Genomic DNA, 18,512 nt, shown 5'->3' on the forward strand with positions numbered 1-18,512 from the left:
TGTTTGAGGTCTTCCTTAAAGTGATAATCCACCCACATAAAAAAACATTGTCATCATTTGCTTACCCTCATGTCGTTCCAACCTGTAATGATTTTTTTTTTCTTCTGTTGAACACAAAAACAAAAATACTTTGATTAATGTGGATAACCAAACAATAAAAAGTCAGTGGGAACCAAATCTGTTTAGTCACCAACATTCTTCAAAATATCTTCTTTTCTTTGTTCCAAAGAAAAAAATGAAAGTCATATGAATTTGGATCAACATGAGGAAGAACAAATGATGATAGAAATTTTCTTTCTTTCTTTGTTTTTGGTGGACTGTCTCTTTAAGGCAAAGTATCTGTTTGTGTATCAACCTGGTAGTGGTGTGATAGCAGTGGACGAATGACTTAAATAGACTGAATTATAGGTTGCAAAATGCTCGATTCTGCCAAATGGTGTCACAGCGTTAAAATTAACCACTCCAATATGTCATGGAACCATACAGTGGACCTCTGTGCCAAGTAGTTCTACCAGATGGCAGCACTTGGCCACGCTTTCCCTGACATAACACGTAATCAGGCTGGACACAGACACAATGTACGACTACAATCCACACATATACGCAGATATCTTGGATCTGTGTGGTCGTATATGCATAATGTGACACTGATCTGTTCTGATTAGCCAGCTTGTGTGCTAAACAAACTGTTTTAATGACTGAACGTAACTGTCCAATCATGCTTATTCTTTCAGAGTACCCTAAGGCATTAATTATGAAGTGGCATGTGATTTGTGTGAGAAATTACTACATATCTGTCACATTAGGAATGCGTGTTCTGAATCCATCGCACCAGTAATGGGAACATGGCTGCACAATGCAAGTTACCAACCGCTGACATTCAGCAGAATTAAACAGCCTCCGGTCAGTGAGCAGTCAACCGTTTTGACTAGCATGCACGTTTCTGTATGCTTTTTCGCATACAGACCTTTTAGTATACAGACACACGTTCTCACACAGACAGGAAGTGATGTTAGTCCCTGTCACCTGGGAGACGGAGACGGTTGCTAAGATACGCTGACACTGGGATCTGATTCTAAGCTTTCTCTCCATCCCTTCCTCACACACACGCCGCATACACTCAAAGAGAGAGGCTCTTCTGTCTCGCAGTGACGGCTGCTCATCCCTTTCGCTGCCATCCAGGTCACGTCAACAGCTGAACAACTGTGGGCTAAGCGCCCTTGCTTTTATTTCTTCATTTGTTTTTTTTAGTTTTATTTTTTTACTTTCACACTTTCTAGTCTGCGCTTGTTCCTATTTAAAGCCAGCTCAGTTTAAATGGCACTCTTTGGGATACACAGACTGTTTGCACTTATCACAGTTTGATGTGTGTTGATGCACTTTTTCTGGCTCGTTATTGTCTAAATAAAGTAGCATCGCAGTGAGTAAATCGCTGCGGCGCAGACAGTGATGACTGGTGCCTCTGCTTCAGTATATTAAGCCTAACGTGAGGAGTTGGGCCATTCTGCTCACTCATCTGGAAGAGCGAGTATTGTTGTAGTTCCAGTGGCCGTATGGCTGCATTTAATTTTGCAGCATCTGCTCAATCGATGTTGAGCTGTGGCCAAGGGAATAAGTGGGTCACGGAGCCACGGCGAGTTTGTTTTAGGGGGCAATCACTTTGACTGACTTCTGTTTTAAATATAAAACCCAGTGGCAGGAGAAAGGAAGTCGAGTGTTTTACTCCCAGAGATGTTCACTTTGCACTAACAGAAAAAAGTGACATGGTTGTTGGACCTCCGGGGCAGAGATGCATCTGTGGCCTTAATGGATGTGCAGTGACGGAGGATCTGCGTGTAGATGTATTCTGTCATTTCTTGAGATTTTCGAAGTCCTTATCCATTCCACATCCACAGCACAAGGGTCGGGGTGAAGATTGAGGGTTTTGTTTGAGTTTTGTGCCTACAAGGGAGCATTTGAGAGGTTTGTATTCTGACAGTGAAGATGGTTATTGGGTCTAATTGCACCGCTGTGGGGAAGCTGATCTGTTTCTTGTATGACATGTATCGGACAGGAGTGCTGGAGCACCATGTTGCCCTCTCTCTGAACGGGTCAGACCATGTGAGGAGGGGAAAAAAGGACAAAGAAAGATGTAATGCATTTCTTTCACAGCAAGACTAAGCCTTCTGCAAATCCTGATTTGATGCGGTACAGCAGCTGACATGCAGCTAAGAACAGGAGGTGCAAGTGAGAGGTCTGATAGGAAGTATATTAACCAATAGCACAGCCCATTGAGAGACAGTGTGTAGAAAGGCAACACAAGAGCTTATCAAAATGGGTTCACTGCAGTGGTGCTTTCATAGTGCTCGCATTGAGCAGTGGTCTTCATGTTTTCATTGGTTTGGTCCACCTACTTTTTAGTCTCACTATTCTACTCAAGGTTGTCATGTACCTTTTGTTTCGAAGGGGCAAAGGGAGCAGTTTTAGTGGTGACTGTCAGATTATGTACATATGGCAGAAGTGTACGGAAAAATCAATTAAAGACGTAAACAAACAGACGATGAACACCATTAACAGCAACTATTATATGATGCAGTCACACTTGTAGGAATATTTGGTAGTTCTGTATGTTGTTTCAGGGTTGGCATCATCTGAGGTCCTCTGAGGGGTTGGCATCGTCTCTTCTCAGGTGTTCTGGATCCAGACTGCTGTGGCAAAAACATAGAAACAAATAGAGAAATAATTAGCGTAGCTGCTGTTCCAACCAAGCAAAATTGATTTGTTTAACCCAAGCTAAAGAATAATAATGCACATTTGATCAGATATAACTGCAGTACAAGATTATGAGATGCATTATTTGAATGCTTGGTCAAAGAGATGTGTTTAAACAGAGAGAGTTCAGTGTCTGAACCCCGAACATTATCAGGAAGGCTATTCCAAATGCCAAATGCGAAAAAGCTCTACCTCCTTTGGTGGACTTTGCTATCCTAGGTACTACCAAAAGTCCAGCGTTTTGTGACCTTAGGGAGCATGATGGATTGTAGCGTGATAGAAGACTAGTTAGGTACACAAGAGCTAAACCATTAAGGGCCTTGTAGGTAAGTAATGATATTTTGTAACTGATACGGAACTTAATAGGTAGCCAGTGCAGAGACTGTAGTATTGGGGTAATACGATCATATTTTCTGGACCTAGTAAGGACTCTAGCCGCTGCATTTTGGACTACCTGTAGCTTGTTTTATATACTAATATACATTAGGTCAGAATGTGAACTTAGTTCCCCTTGCTTACCATGCATTTTCACCGGAAAAGGGCAGCTTTGATATATATATTTTTAACTCATCATGTGTTCCACAGGGAAAATAAATAAAATTTCAAACAACATGAGGGTGAGCAAATAAGAATTTCTGCTGCAAAGGTTCTGCTGCACCTATCACAATGAAAATGTATTTTAGACACTTTTGACAATATGCTGACAATATTCATCCTAATTATGAGTCACATGATGTATATAATTTTTAATAAATTACATATTCTTTTTTTTTAATCGTCAGTTTTATAAATAGCCTAATTAAATATAATTCTAAAAAATATAAATATATGGACAGGGCATGAAAAAGTATGTAAACCCATGAGAATTAGTTGTTTTTCTGCATTGGTCATAAAATGACATTTGATCTTTATAAAAATCATGAATATAGAGTAACACAATGTGCTGGTATTCTGGGATAGGTCTGTAGTAACATAAGCTGTTTACCACAGCTGGAAATATTTTAAATGTATATTTTATATACCAAAGAGACTGTGCATAATTGTATTCTTATGATCTTGGACATTCTGAATGGATATACTGTATATTGTGTTTAGAAATAGCTTTTGATGTTGCTGCACCAAGAGAAAACTATTTTTTAAATCGAGAGTTTGAAAAGGGTAAAAAACAACGTTTTGAGATCACTACCACGAGAAATTTTATGACACAATTTTTTTTTTTCAGTCACTCTATTCTAAAGGCCTGTGCGATGTTAAATTGTGAAGATCTTGAGTTTTTGTTAAAGGGCGTGTCCATGGCGCCATCACAAAGTTTGATGTCTCGCCATGGGAATAAAAGTTATTGTAACTCAGGCATAAAATGTCCGATCTTGCCCAAACTTCACATGTTTGATAAGAGTCCTGGCCTGAACACATCTGGAGGCCAATATTCCATTAGGTGTGGCAAAATGCCTCGATAGCGCCACCTATACACTTTCAACGGAGTGTGCCTCGAGCTACGTTTCACGTACATGTACAAAAATCGGCACACACATGTAACACACCAATACCTACAAAAAAGTATCTTGGTACGAAATTTGAATCCCAACAGGAAGTCAGTTATTTTGAATTTTCTCTGCAAAATTTGTGTCGTTTTTGCCATTTTCAGGGGTTGTACTTTAACGAACTCCTCCTAGAGATTTATTCAGATCAACACCAAACTTTGTCAGTGTAATATAAAGGTCTTTGCGATGTTAAATTGCGAAGATCTTGAGGTTTTGTTTAAGGGTATGTCTGTGGCGGCCTTACAAATTTCGATGTTTCGCCATGAGAAAGGAAGTTGCTATAACTCAGACATACAATGTCCAATCTGCCCCAAACTTCACATGTTTGAGAAGACTCCTGACCTGAATATATCTACATGCCAATATTCAGATATCGCTATAGCGCCACCTGCTGGCAACAGGAAGTGACATGTTTTACGCCGTAACAAACTACTCCTAGAAATTTTATGACATTTTATAATTTTATTTGGTCAGTCTAATCTAAAGGCCTTTGCGATGTTAAATTGTGAACATCTTGAGGTTTCATTAAAGGGTGTGGCCATGGCGCCGTGACAAAATTCGATGTCTCGCCATGGGAATAGAAGTTGTTGTAACTCAGGCATAAGAAGTCCGATCTTCCCCAAACTTCACATGTTCGAAAAGAGTCTCGGCCTGAACACATCTGAAGGTCATTATTCCACTATAATCATAGCTCCACCTGCTGACAACAGAAAATGGCTTGTTTTACACTAACTTAAACATGCAATGTCCAATCTGCACCAAACTTCAGATATTTGATAAGAGTCATGGCCTGAAGATATCTTAACGCCAATATTTCAGTTATAATCATACCGCCACCTGCTGGCAATAGGACACAACATGCTTTATACTAACTCAAACATTCCATGTTCAGTCTGCACAAAATTTCATACGCTTGATAAAAGTGCTGGACTGAAGAAATCTACATGACAAAATCCAGTTATAGTAATAGCGCCACCAGCTGGCAGCTGGAAGATTGGCACATATAAATGACTTTGACATATTCCTCTTATATTTACCACATTAAACGCATATTTCTCGCCGTTCGCTGTTTTACAAAAGCCACCCGGTGGTGGTGAGCCCGGGTGCGAGGGCCCGTTCATCACTGCTTGCAGCTTTAATATTGTTTTGTATTGCTACCTTTCAAAAAGGCGTGCAATGAACAGTAGCCCCACCCTTCTGTCATTCTGAGAGGACAACACAGGATTTGACACGAACATGGCACACAGCATGAATTACTGCTTTAGTTCTATTCTGACATGCCCTTGAGAATAGCAAATTTTGATGTGGTTAAATCTGCTGACATGGTTTAATGCAGCGGAGAGGAAGCAGTGCTTTCCACATGTCTGGTGGACCTGTGCACAAAAAAAAAAAAAAATTGTTACAAAACCAGAAGCACAGATTTTACATTAGACACGCTCACACACCAGAACCCAAGAGTGGCTTCTGGAGAGTAGGACACATATTACTTTGCACTTTACAAGTTCACAGTAAAGAGAAGGAAGAAACTTTTAAAATCTAGTTAAAGAAAAAGTCCTTCATGTTGGGTTTGCATGCTTTTGAAAAAATCTTTTCTATTTTCTTTTAATTTATATTTTCAAGGAAAGGTCCAGTTTAATGAACTCATTGTATTTTCGTTACATGTTGAATACAAAGTTTTTAGTTTTTTTTTTTCTTTCCAAAAATAATAAATCATGTTTTTGGGGATTCACACCATAAAATTGACTAACTTTGCCTCAAATTATCTGATATTTTAAGAGACTTATTGACCTTTACAACATCATGAGGGTCTGCAGGGATCCACTCTTATCATGTCATTCCTTGTTTTGAAACATAATAAATATAAGCAGTGAAGCAGATAACCAGTGTTGATAAGCAGTGTTGTTTATATAAGAAAAAACAGTATCAGGACAGTATCATCCTAACATTTTTCACTTCTCAAAATCAAAAGTAAGTTCAATACAGCAATTAAAAACACAGGAGATTTGTGTTCAAATCTCTCTATGTGAATTGCATTTTGAATGTAGTTTTGAACAAATTTTAACAGAGCATCACATCATTGACTCGCATGACATAAACAGTCAGCAGGCACAGCAAAACTGCGCACAAACACCCCGAGAGCACCGTGTTGTCCCACACATGTGGTTTGGGAGTATTTCGCTCTGTGGGTGAGGACACGGCGGTGAGCATTAATTCCGAAGTGTGGCATGAAACGTGTCGTGTTCACTAAAGCTAGTAAAGCATAGCAGCGCACAAAGGGCCCCATGCTTTCCTGCAGTTCCCCCTGAAGGGCCAAGAGCGGTTATCACACACACAGGGCCTATAGATAGTGTTCAGCGTGCCCGCTCTGTCTTCATCATATGAACTGCATTAATCCTCCAGCCGGGCCACATCTCTGTTCATTTAATGGCCTGTGGTGTCCACATAATCAGTCACATCTCAGCTGCACCAAGAAGGAGACCGAAAGAAGGAAAATTACCAAGAAAGCACAGTGCACATGGTCAAAAATACACACACGGTGCATTGAAATGTACACAACCAGATAAGTGTGTGAGTGAGTGTGTGTGTGTGTGGGGGGGGGGGGGTTACTAACCTTGAGAAAGGATTTGTTTTAATTGGGGTGAAAGCGGAAGAGATGAGGCAATTGTAAATGAGGAGGGGGACAGCTTGCAGTCTTAATCAATGGAGATTGAGGGCTTTGACTTGGAGAGAGAGCAGTCAACAGGGAGACATACAGAGATCCAGGAAGATTTCAACATAGGAGGGTATCTGTGGGATAGAGGAGGAGATTGGAAAGAGGACCGAGAGAGAGAAAACCGGAGGGAGGGAGGGATATCCACTGCACTGTTGTGTGACTGGAAATTTAATAGAGAGAGAGAGGGAGGGAGAGGAAGAAGGAGCAGGATGCTGAACCTGGACGAGAAAGAGAGTGAGAAAGAGAGAGAGAGCCTACTGGTGTAGAATTCCAGGGTTGAGCTGTGGGCTGTGAACAATGCCTCCTCTACTACTGCATAGAGTTCGGGGGCAAAAGGCAGGAAGGAAAGGGAAGGGGGCGGGGGTATTCAAAGAGAGCCAGGGAGCTCATGGTATAGATGTGATGTCAGTGGAGCGAGTGCGCCGCAGAGAGAGTCGGAGGAGGGGGGTACGAAAGTGAGGTGAAGGGAGTTCGCTCGGGGGCACGCTGATTCCGAGGGTGCCGGGATTGGCCACTGGACCGTACGAGCCCCTCCGAGGGAGGAAGCCGTATAGCTGAATGTGAATATCATTTTAGGCTGAAAGACACAGCAGCTGTGTTCCATATCCGATCTGAAAAAAAGGGGGAGGGGGGGGTAAAGGGAGGTTAAGTCAGCTGCAATCTCATCTCTCAGACGTTTATTGCGAGCAATGAACGTAGCCTACTATCCGCAGAGTCGGATGTGAAGAGTTAAAAGTGGATAGAGAGTGAGGCAGTGACTGATTCCTCTTGTCTGAATTTAGAACGTTATCAATTCAGTGCTAATCAGCCATCTGATGTCCCTCATCCCTCTCTCTCTCTCCGTCGCTCCTCCACTGACCTCTCCCTCCTCCTCTCACACCTCATTTAGGCCACCCCCAATTCCTCCGAGCACCAACAAAATTTCACACCCCCCCGTATATAGAGATATACCCCACAAAAATATAAAACGATCCTATCCTCAACCCAACCTCAAACCAATGAGAAAAGGAAAGGTGCGCGGTGGAAGCATTTGAAGCCAGACGCTGGGCGCTCGCGGATTCGGCTACTGTATGCGACTCGGCGTTGCTATGGCAACGTAACATCCAAAGCGGAGCGCGCGCGTGCTGTGGCCTCGCACATGCGCTCTGTACCTCACACATGCATAGGCACACAAATATCACTCCTACACAAACAGACAAAGTGTGAAGCTGAGCAGGGATTTCTTATGCATTACCAGGCCTGTCTCGTGTCGATAAAAGGACAGATGTCTGCCTCTATCACAGAATGCATCGATTGATTGGCATGTCCTGTGCGTAATTCTGATACGGCCTGACATTGCCTTGCGCCATTGCTCATTAAATAAGTAATTGTCCCTGTAGATAAGAGATTCCCATATAGTTATCTCTCTCATGACTTTGGCTTATTCACATGAGCGAGTGATCCGGCAGCAGGGATGAGAACAACAACACTTTTAAAATTGTCTGTACAACAAATAGTTCAATTAACATAAAGTTAATACTGAGTAACTTACATTTCAAACTAAATTTGGCGAGACCGACGAAAATAGTTTTAAAAGAGGCCAATGCATCAATCTCAAGCAACACACATACTGGAGAGTTGTGAGTGGAGTAGAGCAGCAGTAATAGGGTTGCCAGGTCTGTATAACAAAACTAGCCCAATCATGGTCAAAACTAGTCCAACAGGGGAAAACTGACTACTAAAATCTCTTCAAAATCTTTTTCTGGTGGGGGTGGTAAAACATCTTTCTTGGGAGTAACATCTCGGTATATAATAATAATAATAATAATAATAATAATAATAATAATAATAATAAACGCAGCAACAGTATAAAAGTAGCCTAGCCCAATTCCGCGGGAGAACCGTGGACTTGGCAACACTAAACAGTAATCTTTTTCATCCCACTCAAGACGTTCTGTAATCACTCCAGATTTTTTTTAGTTCCAGTCCGTTTTTAGTTTCCCATTCCCTCTGCTCACTAGTGATAATTTCAAAATCATGGTGTGAGAAAATGCTATCACCCTGAAAACACTCTCTCCGGGCACGATCAAACAAGGATTTGTTCCCCAAACCAGTTTAGTGCAAACCCCTACTCCCAGGCGATTCTAAAGATTTCATTGGTCATCTCTGCTTGTTTAGCCAATCAGAAGGCTTTTTGATGAGCTTTCAACCTTGTCTCTCAGTCATTTTTACGCGTTCACGGCGGGAACTCCATATATGGGAATCCGGAAGCTGAGAGCGTGGCACGTGAACATGGAGCGTATTTTTTGTAATTTGTATGCCCAGAATATTCGCGATTTCTCAACCTTCAAACACCTGAGCGGCGCCGAGCTTGTTTAGCTTCTGATTGGCAGGTTAATATAATTTCTGTATTAATAGAGGGCGTGTTTGGGTTAGTCTGAAGATCTAGAACCACCAACCTTACCTTTACAGCACATTTAAGGATCGTATGCAGTTTCTAAAGTCTTCGGTTAACGGTTCCGCAATTAGGTTTGACTGACTAACGAGAGTACTTGAGTAAGAGTGGTCGGTTTTTGCGATTTATGCGTTATTTTGCTATCTCAGTTGTGCCATTTGATTCAGGCGAATAATAATTAATTCATCTCATGGGCTTTTAACCTACTTGTTGTACAGGCTCATTAATATGTAGGCTACTCTGGTAAAGTTGGATGTAATCTCTTCCTGCGTGTATTTTTCCATCTGACCCACCACTACTCACAGGGAGACAGTGCTGTGCTTCCAGTTTTGCGAAAGGGTGAATCAATTTGAGAGAGAGAGAGAGAGAGAGAGAAAGAGAGAGGCTGAACAGAAAGAGAGAGAGAGCTAGGGAGACGGAGAAAGACAGGCGAGAGGATACATCGATTCCGCACCAGAGCTTCTGAAGGATATATTTAGATAAAAATCAAAGGAAGAATAGACGAGGTAAGGCTGAATAAATACAGTATACTAGCTACTTGTAAAACAAACATTTTGTACGTATGTTCGGTAGTGTTGGAAATTTTGTGCATGAATAGCCAGCTGCGTTTAATAAGGCTAATTTTGTATTTTCTCTTATTTTGCATTTGTGTTAACGATTGTAATAACGCAAACCTTGTTTTATGATGTATATGAGTACAAAGGAATTAATGCGACATTATGTGTCTCTGTGTCCAGTTGAACGCGGGTGCGCGCCCGCGTGTGTCCGGGCGTCGATGTAAACTCATGAATTTGTGCTGTCGAGACACCTTTCACCAATTTGGAGTGACCTGGAGTCATAAATTATGGATGGATTACTTTAGGATATAGGACTGCTGATAACAAGACGCGGAATGAGGGGTTTATTCGTTTTAAACACACTGGCGAATAAAACAGATCTGAAAACGTAACGTACGCTGTTTTAGTCAGTGCTGGTTATGTGTGCAATAATCTTAAATATCGGCCTCTCAATGCGTATTTGTCAGAGTGTTGAACCGAGGAATGCGCAATTTCTTTAGTTTACTTGTCACGCTGTTTCTTGGTTTACCAGTAACCATTGTGGCAACCACTAAATCTGTTGCCTTTTAACTTTTTGGATTAGTTGTATTTTTTGAAAATGATTGAGCTGTTTCACTTTGGAAGACGCTTTGTCAAAATGTATGGGTATAAATACGAAGTCGCTGTGTGGCCTGTGATAAATCGCTAAAGCGCGCGCGGCTTGTCTGAACGAGCTCCACCGCTCGCGCACAAGAAACAAACAGATTAAGCCCAGTGAATGAAGATCCACTGCTGTTATATGTGACACATGAAACAAAGGGTTTAAATGCTGATGTGTTGTCGCTGTGGTTCAGCTGGGAGAAAATTAGCCCATTGGCATGTGCTATGCGCCCTGATAGTGTGTGTGTGTGTGTGTGTGTGTGTGTGTGTGTGTGTGTGTGTGTGTGTGTGTGTGTGTGTGTGTGTGTGTGTGTGTGTGTGACATGAGTGGTGATGACTTGGGCATCTGTTGCTGAAGGAACAGGGTGCGATTCTTCACACAGGTTTTTCATGCTGTATCTTATTTACGGAGGAATAAAGCTCTACCTTATATCTGTGTGTTTTGTTAGGTATAATAGTAAATGCTGCTGATGATATATTATTGCTATGTCATTTCAGAAGTAAAAGGATTTTAGGTTAAGTTGGAAGTTTATGGTGTAAAAAGTGGGTGATCAGATGGATCCAGAGTTTGAGTCATGCTGTCATATTGGAAGAGAAAGACTAGGCTTTTTACAGAGAGCTCAGTCTCCATCCAGAGTGTATATATAAGAGAGCAAAAAAGTGCTTTCATTATCATATACGTTCCCTTGGCAACGTAAGCCATGACACATCACATAAATAAATGTATTTGAACTCAAGCTTTGAGGGAGACATTTCACATTGCAAGCCAGGTATTGCTGGGCCAAAATGGCTGCATAACACAATCATGAGATGTATGTTTGTAAACCGTTTTCTTTCAGCTTGGTGAGTACTAGAACATTTCCATTTTTCAGTTCTTGGAGCTCCTCAGAGGTGGAACAGTTTGTGTTAGGCAGAAACGACAACTTCAGTCACCATTTACTTTCACTGTATGATAAAAAAGATGCAGTGAAAGTGAACAGTGACTGAGGCTGCCATTCTGACTAACATCTCGTTTTGTGGTTCGTGGAGGAAAGGAAGTCGTACTGGTTAGAAGCAACATGAGGGCGAGTAATGATGACAGCCTTTTCATTTTTGCGTGAACTATCCCTTTAAACTCTGGAGTCACCCAGGGCCGTATTCATAAAAACCATCCACCATGTTGGAATTAACGCACGTTAATAACTCTCTAATGCCTCTTGAATGGTTTGAAGTGAGCCAATTACCTGCTGTGGATTTTCCAATGGGTTCTCTTAACATGCAGGTTTTAAATTTAAAGGTGACATGAAGTTTTATGAATAATCATTTAAAGGCCTCTGTTCACACTCCATTCCTCTCTGTGACCGTGCAATATATTGCATGTAAAGTTATAACTGATACATGATATCTAGCCTAATGTTTTATTTTTTTTTGCATCAGCTTCAAGCTTTTCTTGCTAAAAGGCCCTTTAAAATCATACCTTTTATGTTTGCAGCGCTAGTCGTCCTTTGATGCCTCACCTTACTTTTGCGTTTCATGTGCCTTTTTTAAATGTATGAAGGGGCTTCAGTGGGTCAAAAGGTGACAGACATCAGCCGTCAGAGAGGAAGGCTTTACACAGACATGCTTTAAGGTAGCAGTTCACAGAGAGCATTGCACCCTCAACCCTTCTGCTCCAATCAGACCCTTCAGGGCTGCAACTCAGCAAGTTGCTTCTCAGCGCCTGCGGCAAATCTAGATCTTAATAATTAGGTAATGATTAAAAGGTGGTTTACAGGCACACAGAAAACCAAGGCAATGAAAGTCGGTTGACATCAAGGAAAAACAAGACGCAGCTGCAGAACAGAACCAGCCGCCTTAGTGGGATTAAATTATGTGCATGTGGAGAGCAAGGTGCTGTTGCATAGTGTTGCATGATAACTTTGCACATGTTATGGCCTTGATCATCTATTAGAGGGATAAACCGCCGGAAACTGTCAGCTTTTTCTTTTCTTTTTTTGTGCTTTTTTGAATATTAAAAAGTTTTGCAATTTTACAAATCTGTCACCATGACAATGGAATGCAATGGAATCCAAAAATGACTGTAAATATGAATTAAACAGTTTTATAGCTCAAATAATACACAAGTTTTGTTAGAGGAATTAATTAATGTAAGTGCTTTTATAAAATAAAAACCTTGCATTTCTGCTTTTAATAATTCTGCTCCTCAAACATGGGCCCCATTCACGTTCAGTATGCTTCACTGGTGCCTCACCATAACCTTCAATTTTGCTTTAAAAAAAAAAAACATCAGGGGACGAGTCAAAATAATTTGTGGTAACTAACATTATCCCACAACTGCTGTCGACTGAGCTTAACGTGTTTTGATCCTGGAATATTCCTTTAATAAAGTATTCTATAGGATCTGGATGGACAGGGAGCAAACTTTATGTATTCAATTTGTAAATTTTATTTATTTTACTTCACCCTTGTTCACCTCTGTTTCCATTAGGAAAATTCAGTGATGGATGTGTACAGTAATGCATTAATTAAACCAGAACGCTCTTTAATTATTAGAGTCATAAATCTGTCTTGTTTACTCATAGACAATGACAACGATAAGCAAAAACACACACTCACATGGGACATGGTTCAACACACCTGCACACCTGTCTCTTCGCAAGAAATTTAGATGACTCACAGAAATGATCACACATGCGTGCACACACACACACACACACACAAACACACACACACAGAGACACACACACTCCACTGGGCTAAATTGCCTCATAGGCATCTTCTTGCACATGCCAGGTGACACATCATCCTAAGTCTTTTTTTTTTGAATATCCGCTGCACAACAATAAAAGTCTGTTTTTCTAACTCAGAATGGGCGTGGGAGGTATTTGTAGTGTGTTGGATGATGTTAGCCATCAACTAGTCTTTGGTGCTCTTGTGCCATGGGATCTGGAGCTAAATTCTGGCTGATGACATGCAGAGAAATTTTGCAGTACGATATTGTTGATTGTAAGACTCCATCTCAGTCCAGAGCGGGTTTATCAAAAGCAGGCATTTTAGGAGGGGCTAAGTGCTTCCACAGACCTTTGTTTGAAGCCAAAAATCAGAGCCTGTGTCGAATTTTAGTTTTATCTCCCATAATATTTAAGCCATTACATTGCCGGAAGATTTCCCCTAGAGATAACGGCACAGACGCCTCTTTACGGTGCTCTGGTCCTACTTGTAGTCTGTATTCAAGGCCATATAACACTATGCGAGAGCAGGACGTTTAGCTAATGCATCTTGCAATGTGTTACATCTACTGGCTGGCTGAATTATGACATTGAGCAAAGTTATAAAAGTGTAATGAATAAGTCTGAAGTGATGTCTAGGGATAACAGTTACACCATCATGGCAAGTGCGAGACACTTCTGTCTTATTTTAATGCACCACACATAAAATATAAATCACCTTGTTTAAGCGAGGGAGAAGGATGACCCTTCTTGGCTGCCTTCTTTGCTTGAACCACTTTCGAACGATCTGCCATCATGCAAAACTAAATTTCTTAGTGGCATTCAAGACACGCTGCTCTCAGCTGGATCTTCAGAAGGCCATCTGCAGACTTCATAAGAGATGGATGCACTGCTGAATTGACCACTGCCTAATTTAACAATCCAAGGCGTCTCCGTTGATATGGAGTTGACGTCGTATAAATCATCGCATGTAACCTTTGCATGTGCAGTCACAGGGTTGAAGTGACATGGGGTGCTTTCTGCATACTCTGGCCTGCTTTCAAAACCAATAAATGAGGTGGACTGAACCGTGCTGACCCATCCATAGTGCTGATTCTGGCCTCCTTCGCTCTCCCCGCAGAGTGGGGGTGTGGAGGAAGAGGGCCACGGCATAATTAGCCATGATTGCTTTGATTGAGTTCCCCAGTCCAGGCCTGTGTGCTGGTTCTTCAGGGGAACAATGAAGACTGTCAGACCTTTAATTATTGAGTAATTGTCAGTAAGGAATGGCAGTGGTTAGCGATATGAAATTAATGCCGTAATCCAGCCCCGAAGTAACATAATTGGAAACAGTGGAAATGTCTCCAAAGGCAGGAATCATTCGTGGCATTCAAGTCTCCCGTGGTGAGGTCTGGAAACCCACTAGAGCGATGGAAGTGCACTCATGTGGAGGTAAAAGGCTTTAGGGATGGAGGGACTTGGGCGAGAGGTCTGTCATGTGTAAGAGGACGGGGGAACATCTTGATCATATGTTCGTGAAGACAGACAATAGGCATGGATGGCCAGTGCCGTGTTAAGTAAATTGCCCATAAGGGATTGTTATGAGTCTTTGTTGATTTGAGGTGAAATAGGCAGCCGTGTGTTAATAAAGCAGTCTATATTTGTTTAGATTATGTGCACATTAGCAGATTTTCACAACTTGGTTCATGCAAGTGTGTTTCGTGCTACTGGTGTTATTGTTTTTGTCAGGTGAACAAAATGAACATTCTGATTGGTTTTGTTCAGACAGAAAGAATACATGGAGGTATTTTAAGGTCACACATGGTGTATTTTTGGGTTTTCGCTCCATAAAATAAGTTGAGTCATGACAGATGCTGACCTCTGTGCGGCTATTGGAAGAAAGCTCGCAAGCCGAGATGCTTTCAGAACATAAAACTCTGCGTAATGTGTTTGTAGTGACTGCAGCCATGCTGAGGTTTATCCATGCGTGACTAATTCTAACTGCAAGTGATGGGTCTATGTTTAGCACATCATGTTTGACTCAAAACAAGAAGAACTGTACATCTGGAAGTGTTTTAGCCATGATCCTAACGCATATTGGCAAAAGGACTGGGTTAACTGCAAGTCAACCTAAGATTCAGCCATGTGTTCATAAGTCATTGATTTCAAGGCGACAAGAGGCAGCTGTAATATGATGTTATATAGATAATGGATTGTCACATTGATATTCCCTAATGGAGACTGTCAGGAACTGCTTACTTCATGGGTAAACAGACAGAGCCTAACTTGTAAGGGTGGTCAGACAATGGCTCGATCATGTGTGAGTAAAGCTGACTTGGGGTAATGGAAGTGGTCAGGCTTTGGTTAGCTCATGTGTTTGGAGAGGCAGTTTGGTAATGAGAGCATTCAGGCTTCAGTGACCTCGCAACGCAAGCACTATGACGGTGCCGCTGCATTGAGCCACACTATCTGGAAGGAGTTTGATTCGGGTCACCGAAAGAATAAGTGAGCCAGGGCAGGAGGAGGGCTCGGTGCAGCAGTGTAGACTCAGATTAAGGGGATTTCCCTGTTGTAAATGTGCGCATATATGTTTGCCTGCTTTTTGGTGCGAGAATAAGTGTGTTAACTGTGTTTTACAAAGCAGGCCAGCCAGCAAACAGTGTATCACAATGATGATGATGTCTGATTAGAAGTCCTGGATTCAGAGCCTCATCTGTGCTACTTTTCGTGAGGCTTTAAGTAGACACAGTCCCTTGGGAAGAGTTTATTTACTGTGAAGTGGTGGTCACCACGAGGTGCATTTGTGTGTGTTTGGGGACTGTCTTAATGCCATCCTCTGGGGTGGGAGGAAGTAGTCACAAAGGAAGTCTAATGCAAAGGAAAGACCTTGAATTATGCACGTTTTTCACAGTTAAAGCTGGGAATGTAATGGTCCAATTCCCTAAAGATTTAATTTATGAATTCTCTTAGTACTTGAGGAAGAACACTCTGACTTATTCAGTCAGTGCATGAGTCATTAGACAGATTCAAAATGATAAATAAAGTGAGTTTGAGATGATTTTTGTAGGCTCTTTGGTTAATTCGTTAAAAAGCAGAGTCATTAATTCACAAATAATTTGTTGTATGTTTGTTATTAGGGGCTGCACAATAAATCGCATGCCATTGTCATGCGCATCTCGTCAGTAAAGCTGATTCTGTGATTAGTAGTAAATCTCCATCACATGCTTTCAGATGGGGCAGCATTTAATACACACAGCCATGGATCACTGACAAGCTATGCAATATCACGTTCATTAACACAGATGAATCACCTTCAATTATAAACGCGATATTGCGTAGCTTGTCAGATTTATTGTGCAGCCCTATTTGTTATGCGCAACCAGCAAGTTTATCGTAATCAAAGGCATCTCTTTGTATTATTAATTGTTGTTCTATTATCACATTTAAGTAAAACTCGGAACTTGTTTACTTTATTGTATGTTGCTAGTTTTATTGTTCAGGTTATTTTTGTATTTTTTTAAAGAAAAAAAATCTGTGTATTTGTAATCTTTAGTCAAACTTTAGTTTCATGGACTTTCTCCGACATGACTTTCCTGTTTGAACAAGTCATTTAGCTATTTAGGCATCACATTTAGTTCTGGCTCCATATTACTATTACTACTAAATACTATTTTAGTATTTATTAATATTTTTAATTTTCTTTTATTTTAATTTTCTTTAGTAAATTTCATTTTAATTTTAGTTATTTTTTGTCATTTTTATTATAGCTTTTTAATATTTATATTTTGCTTTTATTTTTATTTTAGTTTTAGTAATGTTATTTACTTCAACTTTTGTACTTCAGCAAAAAAAAAAAAAAAAAGTAGAAATTTCATTTCAAATTTTGGTTTACACCTTACAACTTTAAGGTTTTCATCTAATATTTTTATTTCAGCTTCTGGTTTTCATCTTTTATTTTATTACAGATTTATTTCAGTTAGCGAATTTGATTTGAACAGTTTTTGTTTTTGTTAACAACAAAATCACAATCTAGTCAATTCACGATTGATTAAATCAGGTCAAATCCTTCATTTCTGCTTGTTTAGGATCCTGTTTCACTTGGAATTAGTCACATTGACTTTTAGTAGGAAACACTCTTCTGTCTGCATCAGCAGAACAATGCAGATGTTGATGAATTGTTAACATAATACAAACTGGTTCTGTGTTCCAGTATTCACTGTGGCATAGAAGTATGTGCTATACAGGTACATTAGAGAAAGGTGGATTAAAAATCTACACCTTTGCTTATTTACATTTATTCTGATTTAAGAGTGAGTGAGGTGTTTATGAAACTGAAGAGGTGGAGTTGAAAATTTGAGTTACCCTGTCTTCAGGTGAGAGTGCTGTGAAAAGAAAAAGAGAGAATGAAGGGCAAAAGATGAAGAATGCAGAAGGGCAGAGCAAGGTAGCGCAAGCTAGAAGCATCCGTGCTGTTTCCTTGATAAATCAGAGCCTTGGCTCCATGTTTAGAGTGATTATGCAGAGTGCCATCATGCGAATGTGCTGGCCTTTATTCCTTCACCCACACATATAATTATTTTTCTCGCTCTCTCGGGTTTCTCAGTGATCCTGTGCAGGCCTCTACAAAAAAGGATGGCCTAATGGCCCGGGGCAAGTGTAAGAGAGTTTTGAGCCAGTTGACGGAACTGTCAGTTTTCCTATCGGGCCAGTGCTGGGCTGTCACTGCACATTACATTTGTTGAGCTTGTACATGTGCTTTTATGCCTTGTAAATTTAAACATTTGGATTTCTGAGATGTTTTATGCATTGTTGGTGTGTATTTTGTTAATTAAAATATGATATAATAAATCAACAAATGATCATCTAAGAATCAACAAAAAAAAAATAGAAATAATTTTTTTTCTAAAATATGTGACTAAAATGGCTATTTGTTTAATTGTAGGGGTGAAAGTAAAAAAAAAAAATCTTTTTTTTATTTTTATTTTTTTTTACAAAAAACTTAAAATATGTATTCTGATATATAGGCTATATTCTGATGCATATTAAAATATGTGGCTAAAAATAGCTATTTATTTAATTGTGGGGTGCCAGTATAAATGTTGGCAGGGCAAGTAAAAATCTGACTCGAACAACCCGGGCAAAAAAAAAAAAAAAAGAAGCTGATTATTGAGCCCTGCTGTTTGTGTTGGA

The 18,512-nt window shown here is 40.4% G+C and overlaps 1 protein-coding gene across 1 annotated transcript in view; it reads left to right on the forward strand.

The window, feature by feature from the left end:
- The first annotated feature begins 9,436 nt into the window (after positions 1-9,436).
- Positions 9,437-18,512, forward strand: part of LOC109080632 (leucine-rich repeat-containing protein 4B-like) — a 30,861-nt gene continuing 21,785 nt past the window's right edge. Inside the window, exon 1 of the mRNA XM_042725166.1 lies at positions 9,437-9,945. The gene's annotated coding sequence lies outside the window, so the exon portion shown is untranslated. The remainder of the gene's footprint in view (positions 9,946-18,512) is intronic.

This window comes from Cyprinus carpio, chromosome A3, assembly GCF_018340385.1.
Source record: "Cyprinus carpio isolate SPL01 chromosome A3, ASM1834038v1, whole genome shotgun sequence".
NCBI lineage: Eukaryota > Metazoa > Chordata > Actinopteri > Cypriniformes > Cyprinidae > Cyprinus > Cyprinus carpio.